At 43.0% G+C, this 5604-nt stretch overlaps 1 protein-coding gene, 1 long non-coding RNA gene and 1 pseudogene across 2 annotated transcripts in view; 2 read left to right on the top strand and 1 right to left on the bottom strand.

The window, feature by feature from the left end:
- Positions 1-5604, bottom strand: part of LOC130533076 (cytohesin-1-like) — a 50205-nt pseudogene that overhangs the window by 26072 nt on the left and 18529 nt on the right.
- Positions 1-5604, top strand: part of LOC130533008 (CDP-diacylglycerol--glycerol-3-phosphate 3-phosphatidyltransferase, mitochondrial) — a 54506-nt gene that overhangs the window by 38797 nt on the left and 10105 nt on the right.
- Positions 47-1608, top strand: LOC130533258 (uncharacterized). Its single transcript, XR_008952519.1, has 2 exons — positions 47-213; positions 743-1608. It is a non-coding gene; the product is annotated as an uncharacterized LOC130533258 (long non-coding RNA).

Raw genomic sequence — 5604 nt, 5'->3', positions numbered from 1 at the left:
TGCAGACCTGCACCGTATAACCTCATCCTGCATTTTTCAGATTAGACTACTGCAGTTTATCAGAGATCAGCTGTGGCTCTCTGGCCTCGGCGCTGAGGTCCAATCCCTCCCATCTCAGAGAACTGGACCTGAGTGGAACCAGCTGCAGGATCCAGGAGTGAAGCTGCTCTGTGGTTTTCTCCACTTTCCAAACTGCCGACTGGAAACTCTGAGGTAAACACCATTCTCAAAAATGTCCATTATTCCATCCGAGGGTCCTCACACTTTCTGAGTGTGTGTGTTGTGCCCAGTTCCTTCAGGAGGGGGGGCCACACGGGGACCACTTATTCATGATAAACTGATTTAAGGACAATGAAAAAGCCGACAGATGGTAACCAAAATTAGACAAAACTAGGTGAGGGTGCCTGGTAGACACCAGCCAACGAGGAGGGAGATGGTGAGGGAGACAGGAAGTCATCTAAGACAGGTTGTGCCTTTAAAGATGAGCCACAGGTGAGATGGATCTCCATGATGAGATGGGAGGGAAAGAGGTGGGAGAACCTGGGAAGAGTGAGGGCCAGAACAATATATTCTCCTCTGGAACAGTGCAAACCTGAGAGGTTGGAATTGTGGTAATTACATATTACTATCATTTTTTAACCTGTAACTAAATTAAATATTTACAGATCATGCCTTTGATTAACCTTTCAGATTAATACTGGTTTCACTTATAACCTTATAAAAGTTTCCCTTCTTTATTTAGATTAAGGAGCTGCAGCTTATCAGAGATCAGCTGTGGCTCTCTGGCCTCGGCGCTGAGGTCCAATCCCTCCCATCTCAGAGAACTGGACCTGAGTGGGAACCAGCTGCAGGATTCAGGAGTGAAGCTGCTGTCTCCTCTCGTAGAGAATCCAGACTATGGGCTGGAGACATTGAGTCAGTAGCTGGTTGAAGCCAGTCAACTCCCGCTCATCTGCTGCATCACTCACTGACCACTGGTGAAGAGCATCTGTGGAAACATCTGCCGTCTACTCCCTCCATAGATGAAGAATTCAGTTTTTAAAAAGCGCTGGTGGACTTTCAGGAGATCAGTCGATGGTCGACAAAGCAGAAGCAGCTTCGCCTTGAAGTTAAATTAGTTCCTGGTATCACACAATGCATCTTTATAAAGTTCTAAATGGCTCCTCGGCCACTCTTAGAAGCATGGAAACATTCTCTTAATTGTCTCTTCAAATGTCTGTATTATACGTTACTATTTTACATCATGCCTTCAGAATCTTTAGGGTTTAGTATTTACTGTCTCTGTGACATGGAGCATTGGAATATTTCAGCTGCAGCCAGCAAAAACCCATCAGAATGACGCTATCGGTGGGAACCGCAGCTCATTTGACTTTAGTCAGTCTGGTCAATGTTATAGGATTTATTGCAATCTAATAAAAACTATGAATAAATGTGGGAAATAGGAAATAAAAGAAGCAAAATGACCAAATAAAACTCCCATGAATACTGTAAATTTAAAGATGTCAAGAATGGAATATCAGCTTAAATTTAATCAAACATAAAGTGTAAAGGCCTCCTTTAAGTTTACTGCAAAAATAAACACTAAATCAAGAGCAACACGCGCCAAAACGTCTCATTCTCTCTTCTGTCTCCACTCATTCTTTTATATTCTATTATATTAGGGTTGGGTTAGCATTAGGGTTAGCATTAGGGTTAGGTTAGCATTAGGGTTAGCATTAGGGTTAGGGTTAGCATTAGGGTTAGGGTTAGCATTAGGATAGGGTTAGCATTAGCATTAGGGTTAGAGTTAGAGTTAGGGTTAGCATTAGGTTAGGGTTAGCATTAGGGTTAGGGTTAGCATTAGGGTTAGCATTAGGGTTAGGGTTAGCGTTAGCATTAGGGTTAGCATTAGGGTTAGCGTTAGCATTAGGGTTAGGGTTAGCATTAGGGTTACATTAGGGTTAGGGTTAGCATTAGGGTTAGCATTAGGGATAGGGTTAGCATTAGCATTAGGGTTAGGGTTAGAGTTAGAGTTAGGGTTAGCATTAGGGTTAGGGTTAACATTAGGGTTAGGGTTAGCATTAGGGTTAGCATTAGCATTAGGGTTAGGTTAGAGTTAGAGTTAGGGTTAGCATTAGGGTTAGGGTTAGCATTAGGGATAGGGTTAGCATTAGCATTAGGGTTAGGGTTAGAGTTAGAGTTAGGGTTAGCATTAGGGTTAGGGTTAACATTAGGGTTAGGGTTAGCATTAGGGTTAGCATTAGGGTTAGGGTTAGCATTAGGGTTAGGGTTAGCATTAGGGTTAGGGTTAACATTAGGGTTAGCATTAGCGTTAGCATTAGGGTTAGCATTAGGGCTAGGGTTAGCATTAGGGCTAGGGTTAGCATTAGGGTTAGGGTTGGAGTTAGGGTTAGCATTAGGGTTAGCGTTAGGGTTAGCATTAGGGTTAGGGTTGGAGTTAGGGTTAGCATTAGGGTTAGGGTTAGCATTAGGGTTAGCATTAGGGTTGGAGTTAGGGTTAGCATTAGGGTTAGCAAGGAGGGTTAGCATTAGGGTAGGGTTAACATTAGGGTTAGCATTAGCGTTAGCATTAGGGTTAGCATTAGGGTTAGCATTAGGGTAGGGTTAGCATTAGGGTTAGCATTAGGGTTAGCATTAGGGTTAGGGTTAACATTAGGGTTAGCATTAGCGTTAGCATTAGGGTTAGCATTAGGGCTAGGGTTAGCATTAGGGTTAGGGTTTGAGTTTAGGGTTAGCATTAGGTTTAGGGTTAGCATTAGGGTTTGCATTAGGGTTAGGGTTGGAGTTAGGGTTAGCATTAGGGTTAGGGTTAGAGTTAGAGTTATGGTTAGCATTAGGGTTAGGTTAGTTGTGGAGTTAGGGTTAGCATTAAGGTTAGGGTTAGGGTTAGCATTAGGTTAGCATTAGGTTGGAGTTAGGGTTAGCATTAGGGTTAGCATTAGGGTTGGAGTTAGGGTTAGCATTAGGGTTAGCATTAGGGTTGGAGTAGGGTTAGCATTAGGGTTAGCATTAGGGTTAGCATTAGGGTTAGGGTTACATTAGGGTTAGCATTAGCGTTAGCATTAGGGTAGGGTTAGCATTAGGGTTACCATTAGGTTTAGGGTTAGCATTAGGGTTAGCATTAGGGATAGGGTTAGCATTAGCATTAGGGTTAGGGTTAGAGTTAGAGTTAGGGTTAGCATTAGGGTTAGGGTTAACATTAGGGTTAGGGTTAGCATTAGGGTTAGCATTAGCATTAGGGTTAGGTTAGAGTTAGAGTTAGGGTTAGCATTAGGGTTAGGGTTAGCATTAGGGATAGGGTTAGCATTAGCATTAGGTTAGGGTTAGAGTTAGAGTTAGGGTTAGCATTAGGGTTAGGTTACATTAGGGTTAGGGTTAGCATTAGGGTTAGCATTAGGTTAGGGTTAGCATTAGGGTTAGGGTTAGCATTAGGGTTAGGGTTAACATTAGGGTTAGCATTAGCGTTAGCATTAGGGTTAGCATTAGGGCTAGGGTTAGCATTAGGGTTAGGTTTAGCTTAGGTTTAGGGTTGGAGTTAGGGTTAGCATTAGGGTTAGGGTTGGGTTAGCATTAGGGTTAGGGTTGGAGTTAGGGTTAGCATTAGGGTTAGGGTTACATTAGGGTTAGCATTAGGGTTGGAGTTAGGTTAGCATTAGGGTTAGCATTAGGGTTAGCATTAGGGTTAGGTTTTAGCATTAGGGTTAGCATTAGCGTTAGCATTAGGGTTAGCATTAGGGTTAGCATTAGGGCTAGGGTTAGCATTAGGGTTAGCATTAGGGTTAGCATTAGGGTTAGGGAGGGTTACATTAGGGTTAGCATTAGCGTAGCATTAGGGTTAGCATTAGGGCTAGGGTTAGCATTAGGGTTAGGGTTGGAGTTAGGGTTAGCATTAGGGTTGGGTTAGCATTAGGGTTGCGTTAGGGTTTGCATTAGGGTTAGGGTTGGAGTTAGGGTTAGCATTAGGGTTAGGGTTAGAGTTAGAGTTATGGTTAGCATTAGGGTTAGGTTAGTGTTGGAGTTAGGGTTAGCATTAAGGTTAGGGTTAGGGTTAGCATTAGGGTTAGCATTACGGTTGGAGTTAGGGTTAGCATTAGGGTTAGCATTAGGGTTGGAGTTAGGGTTAGCATTAGGGTTAGCATTAGGGTTGGAGTTAGGGTTAGCATTAGGGTTAGCATTAGGTTAGCATTAGGGTTAGGGTTAACATTAGGGTTAGCATTAGCGTTAGCATTAGGGTTAGCATTAGGGTTAGCATTAGGGCAGGGTTAGCATTAGGGTTAGCATTAGGGTTAGCATTAGGGTTAGGGTTAACATTAGGGTTAGCATTAGCGTTAGCATTAGGGTTAGCATTAGGGCTAGGGTTAGCATTAGGGTTAGGGTTGGAGTTAGGGTTAGCATTAGGGTTAGGGTTAGCATTAGGGTTAGCGTTAGGGTTTGCATTAGGTTAGGGTTGGAGTTAGGGTTTTAGCATTAGGGTTAGGGTTAGAGTTAGAGTTATGGTTAGCATTAGGTTAGGGTTAGTGTTGGAGTTAGGGTTAGCATTAGGTTTAGTTAGGGTTAGCATTAGGTTAGCATTACGGTTGGAGTTAGGGTTAGCATTAGGGTTAGCATTAGGGTTGGAGTTAGGGTTAGCATTAGGGTTAGCCTTAGGGTTAGGGTTAGCATTAGGGTTAGCATTAGGGTTAGGGTTAGCATTAACCTTTAACCTCTTTATCGTTTAAATTTTGTGATGTTTGCTCCCTCCGAATCTTTGGACCTTCTGAGGTCTCTAATTTCCGTTTCCCCTTTTATACTCCCCTCGCTTTTTGCTTTTCATGTTTTTTTTATTTTCAATTTAAATGTCCCTTCCCTTCCCTTGTATTTTATCTTTTGTATTTGTTGTTTTCCCCCCCTGTTTCTAATTGAATTTGTGTTTTCCCTGTAACATCTCCCCTGTTTTATTCTTTTTATTTTTACTTTTAATTTCCTTTTTCCCTCTTTTGAACTGAACCTTTTCTCTTCATCCTTCCCTTCCTCCCCTCTCCTTCTTCATGCCATCTTTTCCTTGGTTCTCCTCCTTCCTTAACCTCATTTCTCCCTTTCCTCTCTTTTGCCTCCCTATACTTCAACCTTCTCCTTAGCCTCGTTAGGCCATGTGGCACTGCACTTGTCCTATTTTTCGTACCCTACCTCCTGTGGGCTCTCCCGTATGCGGGCTGAGTCAAATTTGGGTTAGTTTGAGGTGGGTTGATTGATAGGTACAAGGCTTAGCGGGCACTAGATTGGGTTTTTGGGTATGGGGACATCGGTTTGGGTTGGAATAAATGAGGCTAGGATTGAGAACAGGACCATGGGCAATTTAAATCAGAATCAGATAGGGGGAGGGCTAATTAATCAGAGTTAGTTAGGGTTAGAGGTTGAGGTTAGGGTTAGGGTTAGGGGTTAGGGTTAGGGTTAGGGTAGGGTTAGGTGTGTGACTGTCGCTCATGTGACTGAACGTATTTTTGAACAATGATTTTTCTTTGCTGGACCTGCTTCTTTTCAAAGAGCAGCAGAAACAACCAGGGAGGTTTGTGAAGTTGTGAGTGATGGAGGGAGCTTATCTCCACGACAGGCTAACCCTAACCC

This window comes from Takifugu flavidus, chromosome 1 (genome assembly GCF_003711565.1).
Source record: "Takifugu flavidus isolate HTHZ2018 chromosome 1, ASM371156v2, whole genome shotgun sequence".
Lineage (NCBI taxonomy): Eukaryota > Metazoa > Chordata > Actinopteri > Tetraodontiformes > Tetraodontidae > Takifugu > Takifugu flavidus.
This window is presented reverse-complemented; position numbering and strand designations above follow the sequence as displayed.